Here is a 26467-nt window from a genome sequence, read left to right as displayed (position 1 = left end):
TTTTCCTTTCCCATTTTCTGTCTATAAGGGACTTGGAGAACAGCTGCTTGCTAACCTTTTAACGTCTTGCCTTTTGCACTTTAAGTCCAATTTCAGGTCACTCCTTAAAAGTCTTCACTCCTTTGATTTTTCCCCCCCAAGTCCCAAATTCTCAGCCTTTAATTTTTTTTTAGAACGTTTTACTCACATACAGATTTTCAACTTGTGACAGCATGTTAATGTTTAATCAACCATGAAGACACTTGTTCTTGGGTTAAGTCCCTGTCAACGCTATGGGAACAGCTATAGAAAGGAGCAGGAAGGACACACACACACACACACACACACACACACACACTCATCCCTTAGCTAAACCTTGGTAAACCTTGTCTTACCAAAAAAGAATTTCCGAAGCTTAAGCATTAACAAAATATCCTCAAATGGCAGCAGGTAGAGAACGCACATGGGCCGTATGCTGATTGGGGACTCCAGTTAAATGCCCATAGTTATGTAAGATAAAGTTAAAATAAGAATAAGCTGGTGTGATCAATGTGACTTCCTTGTGTGAGAGGCGAGTTTATACTTCGCTCTTAATATATTGATGACAGCAAATCTAAGATAAATCTCGAGATGTTGTTGTTGGACGGGCATTTTATTTGCAGTGGGTACGCTGCTGGGACACATGCAGACGGGCTGTGGTTGGGTCCGTTCCTTATGTTCGCCTATTCCTCCCATCCCAGTAGCTGTGTCTGGGCCCTCTGTGTTGGAATGGAAAACTTAAGGAAGCCAGAAAGTTCTTACCTGAGTTATTGCTCTTGGCTGGCTTTGTATGCTCTGGGCCTGGCAGGAGTTTAAGGCTAACTTTTTTCTCCAGGATGTTTTTGTGGATTTGCAGAGACTACCCACTCCCTCACTACCACCCACTTGCCACTCCGATCATGACATCCTTACACTTGTAGTTCTCTCTTTTTTTAGAAAATTTTTATTTTATTATTAGTTTCAAGTATACAGTACATTGGTTAGACATTTATATAGTTATAAGATAACCTACCTAATTGCTCTTTCTTTCCTCTGGCTCTTCACCTAGTCATTGCATTAATGCTAACTGCATTCCTTACTTGTAGTTTGATGCAGGAGATATATTCTCTCTCCTCTGGTTCTTCATTTATTCTTTCGCTGTCCCAAGGAATCTGTTAGTCACCCCCAGCTTTCATTTGCTAAGGTCTCGCCAGGTATCTAGGACACTCTGCTGGACAGGTCCTAAAATAACCTCACGCCAGGTCTCTTGTAGTGGCTCCATCGTGTCAGGGGAAATGGGCTGGTGTCCTTTATGCTAGTGAGCTCTGGGAGCGCAGGCCCCTTCCGGAGTCCAAACACAACCACTTTTCCCTGAGCTAATGTCTGCAGCTCAAGTCTACCTCCCTCCCTGTAGAATTTCAGTCCATGAGAGCTTCATATGCAGGGGTCACATGTGAAGGTCTCTACTGGTCCCATGAAATTGCCCTTCACCAGGCTTGAAGTGTCAATAGACACTCCTCATCCTTTCCCAGGGTTTAAAGTACAGCTCTCTCCAAATAAATCCTCCTCACAAATTCTTTTCTTGGTTGCTTTTTGTTTTTCATTTCTGATTGTGATATGCTTGTAGGTGAGCTGTCTGAGTTCCCTAACTAGTTTTGGACACTATTAAGATCTGCCTTGGGTTCTATTATCTCTAAACTGAGAGGGAATTTCCATTTTGACATCCCTTTATACATGTAATAGCTAGATCAAACTCTGAGGACCATGTGCACTATGAGGCCTGGATAGAGCTTTGCTAGGGCAAAATGTGCTCTCAAGGGATTTTAGCAGGGCATTTCTCCCAGGGAAAAGCCTACTTTACAGACCTTCCACTGGATAGGAAATGGCCTGATTAGTGGAGCTTGATGCTAAATGGTTTGAAACCCACCCAATGGTAGGTGATTGATTTTTTTGATTAGAAAGAGGAAACATTTTTCTTTAATCAAAATATCAAGGGTAATTGGGTGCCACAGCTGAGGCATTTCCTCTTGATTGTAGCCTTTTGTGTTTAGACTGGTGTACTATTCCAGCCTTCCTTTGGACTGCTAGGCCAAGCCAAGTACAGAATTCTGAGCTCACAAATCAGCTACACTGGCAATTTTCAGAAGGAAGTTCAAGTTGTTTTGACTTTCTCTTGAGCTCCTCATGCCTTTGCCTGGGGGATCTGCATTCCTTCTATCAAACAGGCTTTTGAAGGAGACTTCTACTCTCTAGGCCAGGGGTCATTACTAGGTCCCAGGCCATACATGGCTCATGGGTAGAATTTTATTTGGCTGTTTTTTTTGTTTTTTTGGTTTTTTTTTGTTTTTTGTTTTTTTGTTTTTAGGTCTGTACAGTATTTTAAAAGGCAAGTCATCTAGGCTTGTCTTAATTAAATTTTGCTCCTGAAAGCTAACTGCATGTACCCTGAAGGCATTTGAGCTTTGCTGCCTTCTTTTTGGCACCGGAGACCAGAGCTCCTATGAGAACCTAATGCCTGGTGATCTGAGGTGGAGCTGAGGCGGTGATGCTAGTGCTGGGGAGCGGCTGCAAACACGGATGAAGCTTTGCTCATTCGCCCACCGCTCACCTGCTGTGCGGCCTAGTTCCTAATGGGCCACAGGCCAGTACTGGTCTGCACCTTGGGGGTTGGGGACTCCTGTTTTAGGATATCCTCTAGTGTGAATTAAGGTAAACTCTCCCAAATGAACCAATATGCCTTTGTATAATTGGGAGATATGGTAAAGAAGTTTAAGTTGTAGTTTTTCATTTCTTTTATCAATGATTGATTTGTTGTTGAGGAGGAGTGATGGAAAAATATGAAGAAAATAGAAAAGGGACAATAGACATGTCTTTCTCTGTGGCACAAAGGCTGCACAGTGAGGGCTGGGGGCAAAAGAGGGGCTTTCATACACCAAAAAAAAAAAAAAAAAGGAGATAAGCAGATGTTCATATTCTTTTCTCCCACCAACGAGAATTCATTAAATATTAAATTGAATTGAGAAATGGTACTTTATTGAGACAAAAAGCTACATTGGGAAAATACACCTTTAGCTACCTTTTAGACTTTTACTGAATATAACCACAGCCTTGCCCAAGAACCAAAATACCACAAATGGGCCACAGTAGCCTCCCATCTGGCTTGGTGAGGTGCTCTTTGGACTAGAAAGTGATCTCTTAGGAATATGTTTCTATGTTATGGAAGTGGGTAGACCAGGCAGCTCACCTTGAGCAGTCCCAGTGACAAGACCACTTATTGGCTTTGTCACATATGGATCTGGCAGCACCTCAGGAGATGTTGCCAGCTCTCCCTTGCCCACCCCAACTGGCTAGAAGGATTTAAGGGAGATTCTTTTAATGGCTTTACCATTGCCTAGTCTACCTGTAAGGAACACCGTTTGGGGTTGATCAACATGGCATCAAACCATAAGCAGCCTATCTGTGGATTATGCAGGCATATGAGTCCAATTATAATGGCAGGAACTTGCTTGTGCTGTGTTCTCATCTCAAACCCGGAATTCTGTTGGAACAAGGCCACAGAAGGAAGTCATCACACTCCTGCTCATCCCTGGGTCTGTGGTTTATTCCAGGATATGCAGAAAGCTCATTTGTTCTTACCTGTGTTCCTTCCATTCTATTCAAAACAGCAGTTGTGGTGGAGAGATTTCTTTCCCCACTGCAGGTTACCTTTCTTCAGGATAAGGCACAAGCTCACTGTTGCAGAGCCTGTTAAAACTTCAGACTGCACACTCTGGAAAACAGTAGGGCAGTTCCTCAAAAAAATTAAAAATAGAACTATTATCCAGCAATTCCATTTCTGGTTATTTATCTAAAGAAATCAAAAACACTAATTTGAAAAGACAAATGCACTTCTATGTTCATTGCAGCATTATTTACAACAGCCAAGGTTTAGAAGCAACATAAGTGCCCATTGATAGATGAACGGATAAAGAAGAGGTGGTACATATATACAATGGAATATTGCTCAGCCATAAAGAAGACTGAAATCTTGCCAATTGCAACAACATAGATGGACCTGGAGGGGATTATTCTAAGTGAAATAAGTCAAAGACAAATACCATAATTTAACTTACATATGTGGAAACTAAAAAACAAAAATGAGCAAATAAAACAGAAACAAACTCATAGGTACAAAAAACAAAAGGTTGCCAGATGGGAGGGGAGTTAGGAGGAGGGGTGAAAAAGGGAAAAGGATTAAGACATACAAATTACCAGATATAAAAACAGTTATGGGATATAAAGTACAGCATAGGGAATATAGTCACTATCTGTGGTGTCAGATGGGTACTAGACTTGTCAGAGTGATCACTTTTTAAGTTACATAAATGTCTAATCACTATGTTGTACACCTGAAACTAATATCATATGGTATGTCCATGGTAATTGAAATTTTTTTTTAAAAAAGTTCACAGAAAAGAAATCTTAGGCTGCAATTCTTACAGCATGTAATAGTAGGAAGTGAATAAAGCTCACTTTGCACACCTAGTGTGTTTAGATATTACCAATAGTAACAATACACATATATCCAGTGCTTACTAGGAGCTAGACTTCATGTAAAATTACTTAATCCTCAGAAACTCCTAGGAGGTAGGAATTATCACATGCCTGCCTTACAGGTGAGGAAACAAGCACAGAGAAGTGAAGGAACTGGCCTGAGCTCGTCCAGTGAGTCTGTGGCAGGAGAGGACATGAAATCTAGGCGGCCTGGCTCCCGAATCTTTGTTCCTAATCACTACTGCCTGGACTCGCTCAGATTAATGATGTCAAATTCAAATGAGATGGTATTTGAAAGTTAAATAAACTCCCAACTACTATATAAATACCAGTTACTGCTCTCCTTTAGGTCCTTTAGGGGTGAATGTTATGAGCAGGAATTCCTTCTGAAGACAGTGAAAGTGTAAGAAAGAACATCGGGCACATGTGTCCTGACAATGTCACCAGCGCAGTCATTGTTTTGGTTTTCTATTGTTGCATAACCAATTACAACAACTTAGGGACTTGGGTTTCAAATAACACAAATTTATTATCTCACAGTTCCCAGGGATTAGGTTTCCAGCACTGGTTCACTGGGTCCTCTGCTCAGAGTCTCCCTGTGCCGAAATCAGGCTGGTGGCAGGGGCTGTGACCTCATCTGAGGCTCAGAGTTGTCTTCCCACCTTACTGGTTGTTAGCAGATTTTTTTCCTCGAGGATGTAGGACAGAAGTCTTTTGCTAGCTGTTGACCCTGACCACTCTTAGCTCCTAGAGGCTACCTCTAATTCCTTGCCAATTGGCTCCTATAGGCAGTTTGCAACACAGATGTTTGCTTTCTTCCAGGCCAGCAAGAAAGTGTGCATCCCTCTGACTTCCCATCTCTCTCTACTTAACTAGGATGGAATGACTATCCTGTCACCATTAGCCCCTGGGTGATGTAACCTAATTGAGGAAGTGGTAGCCTGTCATATTCACAGGTTCCACCTACGCCCAAGGGGAGGAGATTATACAAGGTGGGTACACCTGAGGGTGGGATTGTGGGAGTCATATTAGATTTTGCCCTCTTTGGTCATTGTGCTTTTTGATCCCATGGGAATCTCAGCAACACTGCTAAAGTGCATTGTGAAAAAATTCTGGAATGGGTTGCTAATGAATATAGATATGCTGCAGAATCTGGAGCCCTTCTATATAGGGCTTCCTGAGGCTTTTCAGCCATAGAAATAATCAAGACCACCAAATGCCAGGAGGTAAAAATTGCCCAGGCAGTTCATGGACTTGATCCTGATGAAAGTTGGTGCAGCATCCTTTGTAGGCTCACAGGCTGCCTGTTTCTTACAGGCTCTGCAAGGCCTATGCAGAGCACTATGTGAGCAACATTTCTTAGCCAGAGAAGGGATGGCTCTTTGAGAAAATTTAATTACTGCTTCTGTCTGGCTGACCCATAGTCTGTGTGAGCAGGTGCTGGTTAGGTTTCTGTCACTTCTCACTTGTCCTTTTCCTGGGGGCAATTTAATCTCAAAATGGATTCGGTCAAGAATCATCATGGAGGAGCTCCAGGGGAGGTTTAGTAGAGTAAGAGGCTGACAGGAAGTACCAGCAAATCACGGAGCTTAAGGCCCTGTAATAAGCTTCACTATCCTCACCAGGCTGGGAGTTTTGTTTGTGAAGTTAGATCTTTGCTCACTGAGATGACTTGGGGTAAAGGTAGGGGATAAAGAGATTTTATTTGCACACAAGTTAGGCTCTTTAAAACCAGATATTGAAATAAAAATCTTTTATTGATATAAGGTGTTTTTATTTACAACGTGTTATCAATTCAGGTCAGGATCCTTTGCTCTTTTGTTTTCTTAAAGATTTAAAACAACAACAACTGCTGCATTTCATGTTGGAGAAGCAGGAAAACTGATGAGATGGACTCAGTTGGTCCCAAATAGTCATGTTAAGAATCGGGTCCCCTCAGGTTCTAGGCTGAAGGCAGTGGCCTATCAAGAATACTTAAGTAATGGTACTGAAAACATTTTTGTATACATGTATTTTTATTATAAATTTATTGCATGTTAATTGCAAAAAACAATTAGAAAAATAAAAGAAAAAAGAAAGTAAAAAGAAACATTAAAAAATGCCTTAAGGAGGTTATTTAAGTTCTTTGCTTTAGTTTTTCCTATATTAAATGGCTACAATAAATAGTATTTAAATAATAGGATTATGGTTAGATTACATGAGTTAGTGTATAAGTTGCTTAGAATAGAGCTTGCCACGTGGTAAGTGCTATATAACGTTTGCATTTTTTTTTTAATGGTCGCATCTTAATTTATGGTTCTATCTTAAGGGTAAGGCATAATTTATCATTTATTGTTTGATAGTTGAGTGTTTTCAATTTTCTTCTTATTACAAATTATGAAACTGTTGTACACATTTCTTTGGGTGCTTATCTTTGTCATCATTTCTTGAGACTATATTCCAGAAAATAATGTTTCTAAACCAAAATATTTAAATATTTTTAAGGTTTTTGTTATTTATTGGCAAATTAATCTTATGAAAGGTTGTACCAATTTACCCTTCCACCTGCAGTATTGTGTCTGTTTTCTCGTATCCTCCTTTGCAGAGTTGACAAAGTAGTATCTTACGTTGTTTTGATTGGCATTTCTTTGATTACAAGGCAAATGGATATTTTTTCATGTTTATTTACAACTGACATTTATTCTTATAAATTATTGTTTCCTATCCTTACTTTTACATTTTTCTTTTAAAGTTACATTAAGTGCTTCTTCTATAGCAAAAACACATTATGTACATTTAACAAAGATGAAGATGATAATGATGAAGACAGTTGCCCAAGGCTTATGTTACATACAACAGAGGCAGCAGCTCCATAGGGTTGAGCCTCTGATATTCCATCAGAGACTTCTTTGTCATAGTCTCCATGTTCTTCAAATTCTTTATTATTATTATTTTTGGTTATGTTTCTATAGCAACCATATACATTTGTGGTATAAATAATACCTTTCAATTAATTGCAGAAAGGTTTACCATGAACGCTGTTAGAAATGTTGCAAGAACAAGACTGTATCCTGCCTCTGGAACTTCAGGAATCATTGCGAACTGATAGACTTTTGTGAATGAAATTTCATTAGTGACAATTTTCATCTCTGCATTGTGGTAAATATTGTGACTACCTGGGAGAGAATCTTTTGGTTTATTAAAGAGCTAAGTGTTCACCTAATGAGAAACTGTCAGTAATCTTGTGAACATGTGGTGGAATATTTATTTTCAAAGGTCTGAATGTGCAACAGGCCTCAGGAGCAGTGCTGATTCATTGCTTTAATTAATTCCTGAATTCTGCTGCCTTTCCCTTGGCTCTGAAAACCTCTGGCTACACGCTATACTGTTGCTGAGTGTTGAATGTCAACAACAGTTGACATTCTCGACTTATGTTCCTGATTTCCACTGTACAAATCTCATGGCAGGCCAACACACATGTGATAAAAACGTGTTTTTAAAATAGCACAAAACATGTAAACTTTGGCAATAGACCAAGATCGAAGGACAGCAGTTCAACATTTTAGGTTAATGTAAAGAAGAACTTTTTTTTTTTTTTTTAATCACAAAAATTGTTCACCCATAGCATGGTTCACCTTGCTGAAGCAATCTCTAGGATTCCACCATGCTGTCAGACCAGCTGCTTCTGGATGATGGCGTCTGTGGCAACACGAGAGAAGTTCATGGGCATAAGTCAGTTGTTGCACTTCTTTTGTTGAGGGATTAGTGCCTTGGTCAGAGGAAATGTTGTGAGTGTATGACGATAAATCAGGCATTGTCTAAGTATGTGAATGGTGATGCTTACAAAAGGCAATTCTTTATCCAGAATTTATTGATTCCAGTGAGGACAAATCTTTGCCCACTCCATGATGGAAGAGAATCAATGTAATCAACCCCCATATATGGCTAGCTGGTCCACTGGAGCTCATTGTTGGTTCCAGTCGTTAGGAGATCCAGCACTCAGTAACAGTGATTACCAGATTTGCCTTCATGAGACTATGGTCAGTAGTAAAGTTATTAGAAGATTGTACCAGACCAGTGAAAGAGTGATATTCATTGATATGTAGAACTCCATGGACTTTGCTGATTGCATACTCATGATACATTTCCCTATATTCCTCTGTCTTCTGTATTTCCTGCAATGTAATAGCTGGATTTGGAGGTGTGATCAGACTCAGATACAGTTCCTTTGGCAACACTGTAGGAGTGTTCTTCCATCAGAAAGCAGTATTCGTCTGTTACTCTTTTTGTAATATGAACAATTTTTGATAGTTAATGTCTAGATTCGCTTATTTATTAGGGATGCTAAAATGGTGATATTCTAATTTAGACTTTTTTTTTCATTTATTAAGTGGGATACTTTTATAGAAAATTGCTTCCCCTCATTTACCTTTTAGTCACTGAGTAGTACAGTTCATAAAGGAGAGACGAGATAGGTATTTGATCCTTTTCCTTTATTTACCAGGTTTCAAAATAACAAATTGATTCTCTCTCATCTTCCAAAGGTGTTAAATACATGCATGACCTTGTAGGCTTAAGCATATTTGATAGGTTCCATTTAATTGCAATTAAGTTTTCAAAAGCTCAGTGGCAGCCTCTTAAAGTTGGCTCCTGTTTATTTTTCCCGGATGTCCTTCTAAGATATAAAAATCCATGGACTGAAAACTAAAGAACTACTTCTCTAGAGCAGCCTTTTCTTCCATTCATTTTGTGGCCTTAACTGACCAGGGAATATGTTTTGAAGAGCAGGGCACACCCTCTATACAAAAGGAATATGTGCTTTCTGTTTACAAATATTCCTGGCTTTGTATTTAGAGACCAGAGCACTGGCTTCCTGTTGGGCCATTCTTCTCTGGAAATGAGATTGCTTTGCCAGTGTTGTCCACCTTTTCCGGAAAGATTTGATATTAATAGTTTTCTCTAGAATGACTTTTTCTTCTATGAGGCATGTGCTCTTCTCTAGTCAAACATGTAGTATAAAATTGAAAACAGTCTTTTAATTTTCTTCCCTGAAATTCTCTATGTAATCTAATAAATGTCTGTAAATTAACCTCTGGGAAACATATAACTAATCTTATTAAATGTAAGACTGCCTCAGGCTTCTTTGTGTGGGGCAGAGGGACTTGAGTTAACATGAGCTGTGCCTTGAAAATATAATTTCCCATCTTCAAAGGAAAGTTATCCCAACCCTCTCCTCTCACTAACCTGCTTTTCCTTTAGCTCAAATGCTGCATTTTCTGGCCTCATCTTTTTGAGCTTGGACAATTCCGAACACTTCGACTTTCTCATTTCTGTTTCTGTGACAATGACTTTCTGGCTATAGGGCTCCTGTAAGAATGTTTATGGTAAAAAACTGACAGAAGTAATACTTGACCCAGCACATAAAACAGAACCACATACTAGAATGAATAAAGATAGTTTTGAAAAACTTATGACATCAATGTTTGTGAGAGTTTTCTTTTGGTTTATATCATTCATGTTTGCAGGCCGGGTTATATGGTTTATAATGACGGGTGTTCTTCTTGTAGAAGACTCTACTGTAAAAGATTCGTCAGATCCTCTGGCCTTGTCTTTAGCCTGATATTCAGATCCCTCCATAGTCTTATTGCTGTCCTTCGCTAAAACCCTCAGTGACTCCCTATTGCCCATTGGACTGACTATGCACTTTTCACTGTGGTTACAATTTATCCCTCCAGGCTCATCTCCTTGTCTTTCCTATGGGCACCTCTCAGATCAGTTGCATTAGATGGATTCCATTTCTCTGGCACACCCCATGATTTCCTACTTTGGCTTTTGCTCATGTAATTTCTTCTATTTGGAACAACTTTCCTTTCCATCTCTACCTGCAGAAATCTTGTTATTATTTTAAGACCAATTTGAAATTCCTCATCCTCCATGAATTTCTTCCTGATTCTTCCAAGCAATTTGTTTATGGCAGTTGGTTTTTATTGTTTTGTTATATGGTTAACCATTATTGTTGCTATCATTTTTGTATTCATCTAGTACACTCACTGCTAGGGGATAAATAGAGTGGCTATATATCCAAATGTTCCTGGGACATCTTCAGTTTACACTGGTTCTTCTAGTACCCTGTCTGGTTAGCACCCCCTTTCACTTTTAAAAGTATCTTGATTTGAACAATAAATTAAGAGGTCACCCTTAAAATATGGAACTGGAGGATTAGGGCTGCATCAGACTCATGGTTGAATCTCTCTCTGGTTATGTAGCAGAAGGGATGGAGTGGCCCACATATGGTGGGCAAAGAATTTCACAGAAAGGAGCTGCCTTGTGCTGGGGCAGGGGTCAGGAAATGCTAAAGAGATTAGTTTTGATTCCTTCCAGAGCTAGACTTCCCAGTGGCACTCTTACTTTCCCACTAGAAGCTTGGTTCCCTGAAGGTTTAATAAACAATCCTTCCCAGCATGAAGGACTGTGGGCATTGTTTCCACACCCTAGGGTCAATGCAGTTAGAGCATCAAAGGCAATTACATGGGCATTGTGTGGAATATTTAGTACACATGTGAAAGGAACTCTATTTACTTATTGCTCGTTCCTTTTTGTTTTTAAAATTAACCCACAGAAAAGCTGACAATAATACATAGTCCATTTTACTATATGTTACATGTACTTTTTTGTGTTCACTTCATATATATATATATATGTACACACACACACACACTCACATACATATACTCACACATGGATTAAGTTTGTGTTTAAGTAAGATTTATGGATAAATGAACCACTTCAGTATAGGTTGAGGACATCATGATGCTTCACCTCTAAATACTTGCACATGTTTCTCCTAAGAACAGGGACCATCTTTTAAATAAACACAATATCATTATTATATCCAAGACAATTAACAGCAGTTCCACAAAATCATCTAATATATAGTCCACACTCAAATGTCCTCAAACTGTTTTTGGATCCAGAATCCATTTGACCCTTTATGTCTCTTTCATCTCTTTTGATTTTGCACAGTCTTTTTGCCTGTTATGGGGGTGTCTGTATATGTGTGTGTGTGCAACATAGTTGTTTGAACTCCTTCCTATCTTCCCATCAAGAATTTTGCCTTTACCCACTCAGTTTCCTCCTCTTCCCCTCTCCTCTAAAGAAAGTTCCATCTTTACCAGAACTGATCCCTGCTTTTTATATTTCACTGATGCAAAATTCAGAGACGGGTTCGTGGTGTGGCATAAGGAAGAGGTGGGAGGACAGGTGTGTGCTTTGGGAGTTGGTCTTGGAGCTGTGGAAAGGCCAAGGTTTCTCCCTTCAGCCCACCCCCACCCAGGAGCTCTCTGATGTCTGGGCTTAGAGAGGAGTGGAAGGAGTTTTGAAGAAGTATTGCTGTGAGGTATCTTTTGAATTCTCTTTAATATTCTTCAAGAACTAGTAGAGATTACGCTTACTTATTAGTTATTTTTAGACTGTGCTTCCCTAAATGCAACATTCCTCCAAGATGAGGCCTCCTGGGAAGCCAGTATTTATTCTCATCATATACATTCTTTGTCTTCAAAGGAGAAAGTAGTAATGTCCATAGACAGAGAAAACTTTCTTGTGGCTATGATCGCAAGCTTGAGAATGTCTTAGAGGATTTTAGCAGATCATAGAGTTTTACAATCCACATCAGGACACTTTTGATAATGAAATATTATAGTGAATATGAACATAATAGTGAAATAATTATTCCAAGGCAATAAGTTTAAGCCAAAAGTGGTGTCAGGCAAACTAGAACATACGGTTCTAGTTATATACACCTGTTGTTTGCATCACAATTTATCTTATACAAATGGGTAAAAGTTATAAATAAGCACAATGGAAAAAATGTATGCATGTATACTACTACACATAAATATTAGATTACATCATATAAAATTGCCCTCCAAAAGCAGCAATTACATTTTGTTCAATCTAATATGAGATGCCTGTGATAATTTCAAAATTTTGGTGAATCTGCTGATTATTTCTTTAAATAGCAAATTCTTTGAGGATAAGAATCATTTATTTTTCATTGTTATTCATTTTTAGTTCATTTATTCATCAAATATTTATTGGGCACAGACAATACGCATGTGCTGGGGATAGAACAATGACAGAGTGGGAAGGACCAGCAACCCAGGAGTGACAGATTTGTATCCTTTTACCCTATTCTAGCTAGAATCTGCCCATAATTAAATGAACGTAGTAGGTTCATATTTGTTATTGATGTTCAAAAAAATCTAAAATGCAAATTGAAGTACAAAATTATCGTGCTGCTATTCTTGTGGCACTTCCACAAATTAATATCTGAGGACATATGTTCCTCTCTGTACTCCTTTTTTTTTTTCTATTGTGCCTTAAGCATTTACTCCATAACATAACATAAATTTTTACCCACAAGGGGTTTACAGTCTAGTAGAAGAAGCACAACATGGAAGTTAATTAAATTTCATGGGCGCCCTGGTTTAAGTCTGTTCAGGGCATAGCTGAGCTGCAGGAGAGGAAGTGATCCTTTTTATCTGTGTGGTGGGACTGAGCAAGGAATTATTCATAGAAAAAGTGAGGTTGGAGATATCATGCATTGGTTTAAAAACTTTTACTGAATGCTAGGCACTGTGCTAGCCTCTGGGAGTAAACTTTGGACTTGAACCATCTCTACTTCACAGAAGTGAATGTCCATAGAAGATGATGATTTTTAAATTAATAACCACAAGAATAGACGTAGCCATCAGTTGTGATAAATGCAACGGGGGAGGGGGGGATAGTAAGCTATAGAGAATGGAGCAGACGGACCAGATTTTCTTTGGAGGAAGATCGCTCTGAGGTAGTCATGCTGAACCTGAGGCCCAAACAATGAATTCAAATTAGACAAGGGAAGAATAGTTGAGAAAGGACCTCCAACATGTGGAAATGACTGTCGTGAGGGGGGGAGCAGACTGGAGTGGAGAAGGGGGATAATGCCAAGTGAAGAGAGGCAGAGGACAGGCCATGTGGGCCCAGCATAAGAAGTTTTTGTCTTGAAAGAAGCAGAATTGTTACAAGGGCCCTTTTGGAAGGTGGGCATATAGGATTTGGTTGGTTAAGACATGGAGACCTGCTTATCACAAGTAGTGAGCGACTGTAAGCAATTTGACAAGGCTAGAGCATGAAGTGTGAGAGAGGACACCATGCTGAATTTTGAGTTCTTATAAGTGACAGGGAGCCATTAAAGAGTGGGTATGAGCAGGGGAATGATATCAAATTGTACTCAAGAAAGATAAATCTCAAAGATGATTGAATTAATTACAGATGGCAAAGGATGAAAGACCTTGCCAGTAGGTAGAGGATAAAGGTTTGATCTAAGGTGGTGGTATTAGGGATGAAGATGCTCAGTAGGCACAATCTATAGGTTATTGATGAGAGGAGAAGAGGAGGAGTATTAAGTAATGTTCAGTTCCTGGCTTGTGTGATGAGTGGAAAGGGGTAGCAAGAGGAGAGGACAGTTTGGGCAATAGACAGTGAGTCATTTTGTACCTGATACGTGTTTATGGGAAATCCAGCCTGATGTTACCTAAGTAACTGATTAGTTAATGTTTTCTGAAGTTGATGAAATTCCCTCTGAATATTTTTGATGTGTTAACATGGTATTTATTGAGAAACTTGGAAGCATTCAAATTAGTTATAAAGGAGTATTTGCATGTTACAACTGACAGATTGTTTTATTCTGATTTACTCAATGACAGACTTATTATTTTTTGTTTGAGAGACATTTGACTTTGTCACGGTTTAAAAAATATGTTATTTCTGATATGTTTAGATGGTGGATTTTCAAAAACAGTTACATATTACAACTAGTCTTGCTGTGTTCTGTTTTTTCCCCATTCGGCTTCCCATTAAATATACAGGCATAATATCTGGCACTCTTCTTTTTAAGGACTCTGGAAAAAAAGCAGCAAGAATTAGATTTAGTACTTGACAGGCCATCCAGTTGTAATATTTTCATCGAGCACTGAGTTTGAAGCTGACTGAAATGGCCATGTCAGGAGCAGCACTGTGTAATGTTACTAAGCAGCCATTAGAATTCCTAATATGGTGGGGCATTCTTGAGATGCACGGAATGGCCCATTTGTATGGTATCATGTGAGACAGGACTACAGCTATAACGCATCAAGGCGCCAGATGACGGGATCTGCAGAGCACTTCTTTTCTGTTATTTGTCAGACTACAGCCTTGTTGACTGTTAATGGCAGTTCTTTCTTTGGTTCCTTTTTCCAATGGCAAATTCCTTGGACTCTGAGCTGAAAAGTCTCTTTCCAGGCCTGAAAATCATCTGTTCTTAGAGTCAGAAGGGTCTCAATAATTATCTTAATCTAAATTCCTGGCATTTTGCAAATGAGAAAAAATAAGGCACAGAGAGGTTAAGCAATTTAGCCATGGTTGTCCAGCTAATCCCTGAGCTCTCCGGCCCAGCTAGACTCCTCCCTCAGAATGGGCAGGAAGGCAGCCTCCTTCCTCTTTCTAGCTTATTTGCCAGAAGTCAGTCTTCCTTCACTTTATAAAGCCTTTTGGAAATAATCTAACTCCTTTGAAAGAAGAAAAGACATGTTTCATTTGCAAAACTTATTTTCGTTTTGTTCCAGATGGGCTTTTGTTCTAACCCCTTTGAGAGAAGTTTTCATGACACAGTGTGACAACTCTCTCATAGCCGGTGCTGCCCGGTTGGATATCTGCGTAACAGCTATAGCAAAACCCCATATGCTTGGGAACATGGCATTGTCTCTAAATTCAGGACAAAACGGATGCTAGAAACTGGTGGGCACATTGCCTAGGTCTTTCGGGTGGGTGCTACCAGGGTGTGGAAATTCCTTAGAAGCAACCGTTTATCAAATTGAAATTTTCAAAAGGATTCTTGATTCTTGAAATTCAAAATCTCACACCTCCATCCTAGGACTGAACTCCCTTGTGACTCTTTAGTTCCTGTGTGACTTCCATGCCACCAGAGGCTGGGTATGCAGTGGGCAAGGTGGCACTTGGAGCATGGCTCAGTCCCGGGAAAGGATGGACATTTTGAAAATGACCTATGAGTGAGAGAAGGAAAAGGACTCATGTGGTGCTTATCAGTTACTGTGTCAGCTCGGTGGGGAGGGATTCGGGAGCCCTTTCTCAGGAATCACAATATCTACTCAGTCCCAGCTTTCTCTTCATACTTTCCCCCAACACAAAATCATCATTTTGGTCTGCCGAGGGGTGGCAGGGGGAGCAAAGCATTGCTCTGGCTCGTCAGGTTGTCTGTGTTCTGAGGCTCTAAATGGTTGGGTTTAAAAAGCCAAAAAAAAAAAAACGCCTTTCCTCTGCTCCATCTGGAACATCTCTTCTGTGAGGCAGTGGACACTGAAGGGTCCACCTTCTGGAGAAGGAAAGGGTCTCAGGAGATAAGACGAGGAGGGAGAAACATCAATTACTAGCTCAAAACCCACTGTCTTTGTAAGAGCTCAGTTAAAGAAAAACAGGGACTTTAGTGTAATGCTCTCAGCTTGCACTGTGTCCAAGAGCAGCAAACAAGTGCAGCTATGAGCTAAGCTCACGGGATGATGAGAAACTGCATCCTGGCAGATTTTTCTCAAACCTTTGGCATGAACAGAATTTTTTTCTTATTGTAGCATAGCTTAATTTTGAACCAAAATGGTCATGGACTATGGGAGCTCTGTGAGTCCTCAGGGAAGATCTGTGCTGGACATTCTCTGTGCTTCCAGATCCGTTTCCCACTTCACACTGTTCTGTGTCCTGGGAGACTAGTATCCATGGGCCACATCGACGGGCTTATCTGACCTCTGGCTTCTGTCTGGACTTGGCCAATAGGAGGCGCCCACTTCACCATCTTATAGGTGGTCTCCTTAACCCAGTCCACACCTTGCTAATAACTCCCTTCATTAAAAACTCCCATTTGAGTGTGTAATCTTTTTCTTGTTGGGACCTTAAGCGATACATCTTCTAATCCTACATGACCATTTTAGAGATGAGGACACTGAGGCACAGAGAGGCCCTCTGGCTTTTCCAGAGCGTTCCTTTCCTCTTCCTTTTCCCGTGGCATTCTTTTCTTCTTTTTCCCAGCCACGGTTGTATATTCACAGGCTGAGACCTCGAGGCCTTGGAATGCTGGACTGGAGGTGAAGAAACTTCTGGTGCTAGAGTCTGCTCTGCTCTAATGTGATGACATATTTCTAAAAAACTTCTGATTATTTAAAAACTGTGTCCTTAAAAATGGTATTTTATATGGTATATACATACCGTGGACTATTAACCTTAAAAAAGAAAGTAATCTTGTGATATTCAATAATGTGGATGAATCTTGGGGATGTTATGCTGAGTGAATTAAGCCAATGCTGCCTGAGTTCACTTAAATATAGGTATCTAAAGTGGTCAAACTCACAGTAGCAAAAATGGTTGCTAGTTGCTGGGGGTGGGGAGATCTTTATTTAGTAGGTATAACGTTGCAGTTATGCCAGATGAGAAAGTCCCAGAGATCCACTGTGCAACAGTGTGTAGTAGTTAACATGTATTATACAGTTAAAAGTTTATTAAGAAGGCAAATCTCAAAAAAGAAGAAGCAAAATACGTCTTTTAATAGGTCAAAAAGTAGTTAGGGAGAGGAGTCGCTCTGGGGACAGTGTCTGTGGGGGCGGTGGGGGCACGGCTGGGCTAGCGGAAAGTCAGGAAGCACCTTCTTCCTGCAGAGTGGAAGCACCTGTGCCAAGGCTTGGCTGGACGAGTGTGAATTCACCCCCCACCCTCCTCTCAGCCAGCACCTTGTACATCCACTGCTTCACTCCAACACGTGAGGAGTCAGTTGCTAGTCACGCCTCTGACCATGTATAAGTGAATGAGTGTGTGGGTGTGTGTGTGAGAGAGAATGAATTTGCCTTTTTCCTTTTATTAACTTTCCTAAGTTCTCCGAAGAGTCTCTCTTGACCTCTTGTGTTCATTAACTCTAAGACATGTTTCATTTTTCTCACATTTTAATACTCTGATACCGGATGTGTCATACAACTGGAAGGATCGTCTGTTGCAATCGGTCAGGTGGTAGTTATGCTGTAGTTGCATGGTCTGTACATGTGTGAACTTGGTAGTTTTGGTTGCATGACTGCACAACTGAGACTGCTGTTGTTTCAGTCAGTGATCCAGTTGATGACCATCTGGGGAATGTGATTCCTGGGTGTTGACTGAAATCTGACACCTATTAGTAAGATTTTCTTGCCAACATCAACACTTGTGGAAAGGTATCTGAAACTTAGAAGAAAATCCCAAATATAAAACTTGAGCACTCTTAAGAAATGCTATATCATTAAAGCTCTTGGTGGCATAGAGGACAATATTGAATGGAAAAACACAGTCATTGGACCCTGTGGCAAACGTGACTCAGGAGAGTGGGTTCTGAATGTTATTTATAAATCAAAAGAAATTGTAATACCTCTAACCAATGTATTTCATATTTTTCTTTTTTATGAATGTAATAAAATCTATATCTAAATAAACTAATAGAGCTCTTTCAATAAGTATAAAATAAAAATTCTAAATCTTAGTTTTTTTATGACAGTTTAATTTGCACCCATCTTTTCTTTTTTATTGTTATATAAAATAGCATCATCTCTTACAATCAGTGAATCAGACAATGAAATATGGTAGTGAAGTAGGAAGTTTATTAAATTATTAGTATGAATCAAAAGATGAGTTGGAAAGCTAAGAACTGAGGAATGAGTTTACTAATTCTTTTACTCGATAAGCATTTATGAGGCATCTACTATGAGACTAGTGCTGGGCTAGGGGTGAAGATACAGCTCTGAACATACATAATCCTTGGGCTCACAAGGAAGACAAGATATATTGAACAAGTAATTGTATGTATGGTGTGGCAAAAGAAGATGTGAAGTCTTCTTTGGAAGTATAAATAAGGGAGGTCAAGATGGTCAAGAGAGCAGACAGCCTGACTGATGAAGTGACATTTAAGAGGAGAATGAAAGGACAGACAGGAATTAGTCAGGTGAAGGCCAGTGGGGAAGGGAGAGGTAGTCCTGGTGGAAGGAGCAGTGTGTATGAAAGCTGGGGAGTGGCAAGGAGTGAGGAGCTGGAGCACAGACAATGGTACAGAGATGAGAAACAAGGCTGGAGAAGTAGGTGGGCATCAGATGACAAAGGACCTTAAAAGTCATGGCAAGGCTTGGCCTTTATATCCAGGGTAAGAGGAAGTCGTGGAAGGGGTTTTAGGAGGCATGTGGTGTGCTATGCTCAGATTTTAGAATCATCATTCTGGCTCCTGTGCAAAAATGGAGTGCTGTAGATCAAGGGCAGATGAAAAAAGCATGGCAGCAGTCATTCTCACCTCATTAGAGGGATGGATGCTGAATGAGCAGAAGATACCAAATGATGCAAAGGAATCCTAGAGCAAGCAATAGTCTCATTACTGATTGCATTCCTCTGATATTATATGCTTAGCTCCTGATAACTAAAACAATAATTTTTTTTTATTTTTTGACAGAGTGACATCTTCTGACCTGAGCCTGCAGTGTGCTTTGAGAGATCCACCACTAGGTAAATACAGACAACATTTTCCTCAGAGTTACAAACAATGCTTTTCTCCCAAGACTCTCTAAGACCGAATTCCAACATCTTATTTAATCCTTGCAATTGCCTTGAAAGTTATGTGTTATTTTATATCCATTTTGCATGTGAGGAAATTGAGGCACAGAGAGGTTAAGGCAACTTGATTCATGCACAAAGATGTTCATCACAGAGTGAAGTATAATAGCCAAACAAAACAAAACAAAGAAGAGAGAATCTAAATATCAAATGGTAGGCAAATTATATCAAATCAATTCTAGTACATCATTTGATGAAGTTATTTTAATAAAGATCTATGCCAGGTTAAGAAATTCTTTATTTCTAGTTTGCTAAAATTAAATTAGTTCACCTGATGTTAATTTTATCAAATGCTTTTCTCTGAGATGATCCAATTGATTTTATCCTTTCTCTGTTCATGGTAATTTACATTAATTGTATTTCTAATGTTAAGCTTCCTTGCTGAGATAAAACCAACTTGGTCATGATGTATTATCTTTCCTATATTTCACTAGACTTAGTTTGCTAAGTTTTAGTCTTGCAATTGGATAAAATTTTTCTTTCTGAGATTTTCCTTGTAGGAATGGTTTTCAAAATATTTGAATTGCTTGCTACTTAAATGTTATGGTGGAATATAAGAATAAAACATTTTAGGCCTGATGTTTTCTTCCAAGGAAGATTTATTTTTACCTACTGATTTAATTTCTGATTTATTTAGGTTTCCTATATCTTCTTGAGTCAGTTTTCATAAGTTTTATTTTTCATTATATATACACATTCTGTTGGATATGTGTGTAGGAGGAGAGTTTTGGGGTCACAAGGTTGGTATATGTTCAGCTTTAGCAAATATTATCAATTGTCCAAAATGGTTGTATTGATTTAAAAATTTACATGGCAACCAGGAGTGTAAGAAGGTTTTGATTTCTCCATATCCTTTCCAATACAAGGTATTTCTGTTTTTGTTTGATTTTTTTCATTTATGCTCTACTGGTGGATGTGCAATAGTATCATATTGTAGTTTTAATTTATATTTCCCATAGGGTAATGAAATTGGGCACTTTTTCCTATGTTAATTGACCATTTGCATATCTTGTTTTGTGAAAAGACCTTTCAAGTCTTAAAAGTGAAGTGCTTATTCAAGTCTTTTGAAAAAAAAAATTGAGTTGTCTTATTGAATTGTCTTTTTTATTGAGTTATAGACACTTTTAATACTATATATTTTTAATTTGAGGCCTCAGTAAGCTATATATATATTTTTTCCTGTGGTTTACATTTTTACTTTCTTTTTATGAACATAAATTCCTTTAAAATAATGTAAATTATCTATTTTTCCCTCTAGTTAATATTATCGTATCCTATTTAAGAAATCTTGGCTTTATTTCAAGATCACAGAGAAGTTTTATGTTTTCTTCTGAAAGCTGTGTTATTTTACATTTTGACTTACAGTACATCTGGAACTGGTTGTATTGTGTATGGTTTAGAGTAGAGAGTCAAGATTGGTTTTTTCCATGTGGATATTCACTTGACCAATCACTCTCCTTTTGTCATAGCACTATTTGTCTATTTGTTTATTTTGGCTCAGTTTACTGAAGTATAATTAGCACACTAATTTACTCTCTTGAAATTCATGGTTTGATAAGTCGTGATGAACATATGCAGTCGTGTAACCACAGTCAGGATGCAGAGCATATCGACACCTGAAAGAGTGCTTTTTTTGCAGCAAATCTACTTCTGCCTCCAACCCTTGGCAATCACTGATCATTTCTGTCCCTAGATTTTTTTTTTCCAGAATATATCAGTGGAGTAATATAGACGGTAGCCTTTCGTTTCAGCCTTCTTTCACGTAGCACAGTTTTTGAGATTCATTCATGTTGTCGCCAGTACCAGTAGTTTGTTCTTTTTTGTGGGCACGTAGAATTCCATTGCGCGGATATACCACAATTTGTTTATTCATTTACCAATTGATGAACATGTGGGTTATTTACAGTTCGGGGGCTATCATGAATAAAGCTATTATAATCATTCATTAATAGGTGTTTGTATGGATGTGTGTTTTAATTTCTCTTGGGTAAATTACTAAGAGTAGGATTACTGGGTCAGATGGTAAATATAGCAAGTACATTTTTATTTGACATTTTTTAAAAAAATCCCTCCAGCTGTTTCCAAATGACTGAGCCATTTTGCATTACAGTCAGCTACATATGTAATTTTTGGTATCATCAGTCTCGGTAATTTTAGCAATTTGAATTGGTGTATAGTGTTATCTCTCTATAGCTTTAATTATCATTTTCCTAATGATTAATGACATTGAATGTTCTTTCATGTGCTTCTTTGCCATTTACATATCTTCTTTGGTAAAAAGTCTGTTCAAATCATTCACCCATTTTAAAAATTAAGTTATCTATCTTTCTATTATTGAGCTATAATAGAATGTATTCTGGGTAAAAACCTTTTATTAAATGTGTGCTTTCCAAGTAGTTTTTCCAAGTTTGGCTTGTTTTTTAATACTCTTAGAAGTGTCATTCAAAGAATAGTTTTTACTTTTCGTGATATTTGGTTTATTGATTTTTTTTTTCTTCTATGGACAGCAGTTTTGTGTTCTAAAAGATCCTTGATAAAACTAAAAATACAAAAATGTTCTTATTTTTTTCTAGAAATTTTATAATATTAAGTATTATGTTTAGTTATATGATACATTCTGAGGTAATTTCCGTGTCTGGTGTGAGGTAAGGGTCAAGGTTCCATTTTTTGTATGGACATCCAAATTTTCCAGCACCTTATATTGAAAAGCTAGCCTTTTCCCCTCTTAATTACCTTGGCACCTTTCCATCTCTCTCCTCCTTTTGGTACTATAATTACTTGCATATTATGCTGTTTGATATTGTTCTACATCTCGTGGATACTTTAAGAAAATATTCCTGTCTCTCTGGATCATTTCTATTGGCCTATCTTAAAGTTTACTTATTCTTTTTTTTTTTTTTTTAACTGTGTTCTGTTTCCTCATCAGCCTATCAAAGGAATTCTTCACTTTTGATATTGCATTTTTATTTCTAAGATTTCTATTTAATTCTGTCCTATAGTTTTTAACTTCTCTACTGAAATTCTCCATCTTTTTCTAAATTCCATTCTTCTTTTCCATGTGAGCCTTTTACATATTAATAATAGCTATTTTAAAGTCTCCATATGAGTGTTCCAATATTTGGATCATCTCTGTTTAGTTCTGTTGGTTACTTTCTTTATCTTAACAATGTGTTGTTTTTCCTTGTTTTTTTGAATGTCTCATAATTTTGATAGGATGTTCGACACTGTTAGCAGAAGAGCCATAGATAATAAAGTAAATAATATTACTACTCAGAAATGGGCATCCTTCTTTTCTAAGTCTGTTGATGTGAGAGGGATTGAGTCAATTTTGTTAGTTACTTTCCGCCCACCAGGCTCCAGAGCTTTCCAGTGGTGGCCGGTAGTTACCACATGTACAGTGTGGCCTGGTGGGCCAGAGAGTTTTTCTCACTGTCCAAATTCCATCTTCAGCTTTTAGCAGACCCTCCACGCCTGCTCCCCTGAGGGCATCTCTCTCTGTGTTTGTGCTCCTCTTCTAGCATTAGACTGTTCTTGTTCATTGCTCAGTGCAAAGCTGTGGCCATGGTGGTTAGATTCTCAGTTCTCATGGGCCAGCCTCAGTCTCAGGGGGCCTTGTGGGTCGAGGCCTTAGGACTGGGGCTTTTGCCCATGTTCCTGCTCCTCTTCATGGCAGCTCATCTCTGCCTTGTATCTGTGGCTGTCTTGGGTGGGAAAGAATTTCCTATCCTCCCTCGGTGGTAGCAGAGATCTTCTTTGTGTCAGTGCAGGATTCTGGGCCCAAGAGTTTCTTGTCCTTCCATCAGGGCAGATGGATTTCGCTTCTACCCTTCCCAAGAATCAGTGGATCTTTGCTTAGATCTTGGAAGTGGGAAGGTCTTCTGCTCTTCTCCCAGTGGTTTAAAGCTTTTGCTTCATGTGAAACAACATTCTGGATAGTGGGTGGAGGTTCTTGCTTATGCCCCACCTCTACTCTTCAGTCTCTGACCTTGCCCATCATCCTTCTCACAAACACCTATTAGAGACCTGTGGAAGAAAAGCTTGAGAGAGGTTCCCAGGAATTCTATACTATCATGTTCGCCCACACTTGCCCTTTATGAATTCATTAAAATTTCAACTATCTTCTTCTTACTTGCTTTTATGGTGGCCATCTCATTCTACTGTGCTCTGTCAAAGGTGACAGTTTGTATGTCCTGTTTCTCTTTGGAGGACCATGTCATTCTCTAAATTAGTTCAGTGGTTGTCTTGTAACTTTAGCTCATAACAACTTATAATTTTGTTGATTGTGCAGCCCTTCTCATTGTTAGGATGGAAATGATATTCTCTATGGCCTTCTGTACCTTAAGTGGTTGGCGTTAATCTAAAACCTAGGAGGCAATCATTGAACAAAAATCATTTGTTTAGAACCAAAGGAATTGTGAATTGGGAAATATAAATTCAAGTAGAAGCCCAATAGTGTTCCCCACTCCTCCCACCCCAATAGAAGAGGTGCTCCAGGTTTTTCTGGGGGAAAAAGAGAGGAAGATGGAATGAGTTGTATTAAAGAAGAGTTCATTGGTGCTAAATAAGGTAAGGCTAGATTTATACTTCATAGATTGGCTAGATTTTCAGTCATCAGGCAAAAGGCTAACTTTGGACTTTATTGATTGGTTAGCAATTCAGTCATTGGCAAAGACCAATTTCATCAGTCCTTACAAACAGGATATTCTCATTCTTACTGATTTTTTGGAGTGTTGATGTTTCGACCAATTCAGAAAATAAAGAAAACAAGATGGGCACGGCAGTTTTTCTGAAATGGCTGCTCAGGCTCTCTGCAATATGGCTCCACTCATGTCATCTTTCATAATGAGGAACTGTGTTGCAACTTTTTAAGAGACATAGTATTAAAGGAAAAGTGTGGTTGTAAATAAAAACACTGGTCAGGAATAGATGAAAGTTGAATCGAAAGAAGGCAATAAAGCCACAATTCAAAACTTAATGGAGAAGCTGAGAGGACTTACATTTTCTTCCTCTCTTGGGTTGGCCACACTCGGAATTACTCTTTTTTCCTTCTCAGGACATACCTGCCTGCAGTGGGAGAAGTAGCACAATAGATAACTTTATTCAGAGGCCTAGGGTAAGAGAAAGAGGAAAATTGCCTTCCGCTGCTGTAATTACCGTCATGAGACGAAGCTGGGAAAGGGAAACCGGTGAAAAGAAGATGAGAAACAGGCAGCATAACAGGCACTCTGGAGATTCGCAGCTTCTCAGAAAAGGGGGGTAACATGAAAGATCCTGAAGAACTCCGGATGTCTGTGGGGTCAAGGGGTGCATTATCATAGTTCCAGAAAGATCTTAATGATTACCCAGACATCTCGAGAGTAGTCACCTTAACTTTCACCTTGGGTATATTTAAAGTCTACATCTTGCTACTTCAGGAGTGGTTGGGGACCCAGCAGCATCAGCTTCACCTGAAAGCGTATTAGAAATGCAGAGTTCCAGGTCCCACCCTCAGCCCTGATGAATCAGAACCCATATTTTAACAAGGTCCCTGAGGGATTCTTTTGCACTTGAATCTTTGAAAAGTAATATTTTATGTAATCACCCTTCCTTCCTTCCTTCCTTCCTTCCTTCCTTCCTTCCTTCCTTCCTTCCTTTCTTTCTTTCTTTCTTTTGCTAACTATGCTTCTAAAAATGAGATTAAAATCTTTCAAAGTCAAAATATTGTGAAGGTAATCCTACTTCAAGAATAAACTGGGATATAGTGCACACAATTAAGACATTAAAATGCATATTTTAGTTAAATTATTGAATTTAATTGAACAATTATCAATGATGTGTATATTTAAAGCTTCTTATTGTCAAATTCTTCTTTGATCTTTGTATCCCTAGCACTCAAAAACCTTAACTCTTTATTGTAGCAGAAATTTTCCTGTTGCTTTCTCTTAGAAAGGAATTTCTTAAATCTATGAAGCCGGCCTTTTAAGGGGCAGATTTATCTTCCTCTCCACCTTGTTTTAGCTCAAGCAACAGGTTCCTACATGAACCTTCTATTGATGCTTCAAAACCTGACCCAAAGGGTGCTAGTGAGAACCTACCCCTCTGTCAAGATTCTTGCCAAGAGACCCTCAATTTTTTAATCTTCTCGACTTCGAGTATCTTGTGATGCAGTGATGGGACCGTGCTGCCAGAATTCTAGTTTTCTCTATTTTTTTCTGTAACAGTTAATTTTACATTTATCCCAATTCTTAAGTTGTCCTCTTTCCTTTGATATCATAAAAAATTCCACACATGGTGACTAGATTATAAGACCTGCTTTCCTTTTGTTTTTGTACCCAAGTATTCTGAATCTCACCCAACCACTTCCTAGGCAGGAGACAGCAAGTCAAAGAGTTCTGGCAGTTTCGTTAAATGGTTTTAACATACCTTGTTTAACGTGGGACCATCCAGTATGTGTTCCAAGCAGATAGACAGAGAAGGGCACAAGGTCATGTTGACCAGCTGAGTCAGTCTAGGTAAAGAGTTGTCCTGGTTTCCTAGGGCCAGCGAATTCTGCTTTAATCTCAGTGATCACCCTTAGCTGTAAGGGAAGCTGGATAATATAGCTCTGAGTTGTGCATATTGCTGTTGCAAAAAAAGTCAGGGTTTGCTGTGGATGGAGAACTAAATGCAGACATCACACAGATAGGAAGCTAAATATCAGCTTTATTTCCAATGGTTCTGAATTGGAGGATGAGCTAAAATTATGGGCAAGATCAGCTATAATCAGGCTTTGTATTATTTTTATTGCTGAAATCTTCTTTCATGGAAAAGAAAAATACATGCTGCTGAGGCCAGACATAGAGAGAAGGGAGAGTGCCCAGACCCGCCGCCATGTACTTTCCCTTACTCAGTCTAAACAATTCGGAAAGTTACTCCCTTGAGGAGGAGCGAAGGCATGTGCTGAAGAATAGAAGTCACCTTTCAATAGTTTTAAGAAAATAAATGGTTTTATGTGCCCAGGCAGGAATGGTGGGAAGAAGAATAACGCTCCTCCCAACCATCGTCATATGCACATCTCTCTCTCTCTCTCTCTCTCTCAATCTCTCTCTCTCTCTCTCTCTGTCTCTTCCCCCCCCCCATTATATATTGTTATATATTGTGACAATTGTGTTGTTTGTTTCTTTTTATATTTTTTTCCCAAGTCCTATTGTTAATGGCCTTGTGATATAGGTGGTTATCTGTTCTGGGAGTTGAGAAAAGGGAGAATTCATGTGTGTTGAAGTTGTGGAACCTTCACAAAGGAATT

General features: G+C 38.9%; 1 protein-coding gene across 2 annotated transcripts in view; it reads left to right on the top strand.

Moving 5' to 3' along the window:
* The window catches only part of NCALD (neurocalcin delta), a 366103-nt gene that overhangs the window by 94255 nt on the left and 245381 nt on the right, over window positions 1-26467 (top strand). The window contains exon 2 of one of the 2 annotated variants that reach the window (XM_016147541.2): window positions 19043-19095. The gene's annotated coding sequence lies outside the window, so the exon portion shown is untranslated. Of the gene's footprint in view, window positions 1-19042; window positions 19096-26467 lie in introns of those variants that run through there. The other variant, XM_016147543.2, reaches the window with a different exon arrangement.

This window comes from Rousettus aegyptiacus, unplaced genomic scaffold, assembly GCF_014176215.1.
Source record: "Rousettus aegyptiacus isolate mRouAeg1 unplaced genomic scaffold, mRouAeg1.p scaffold_m13_p_15, whole genome shotgun sequence".
NCBI classification, from domain to species: domain Eukaryota; kingdom Metazoa; phylum Chordata; class Mammalia; order Chiroptera; family Pteropodidae; genus Rousettus; species Rousettus aegyptiacus.
This window is presented reverse-complemented; position numbering and strand designations above follow the sequence as displayed.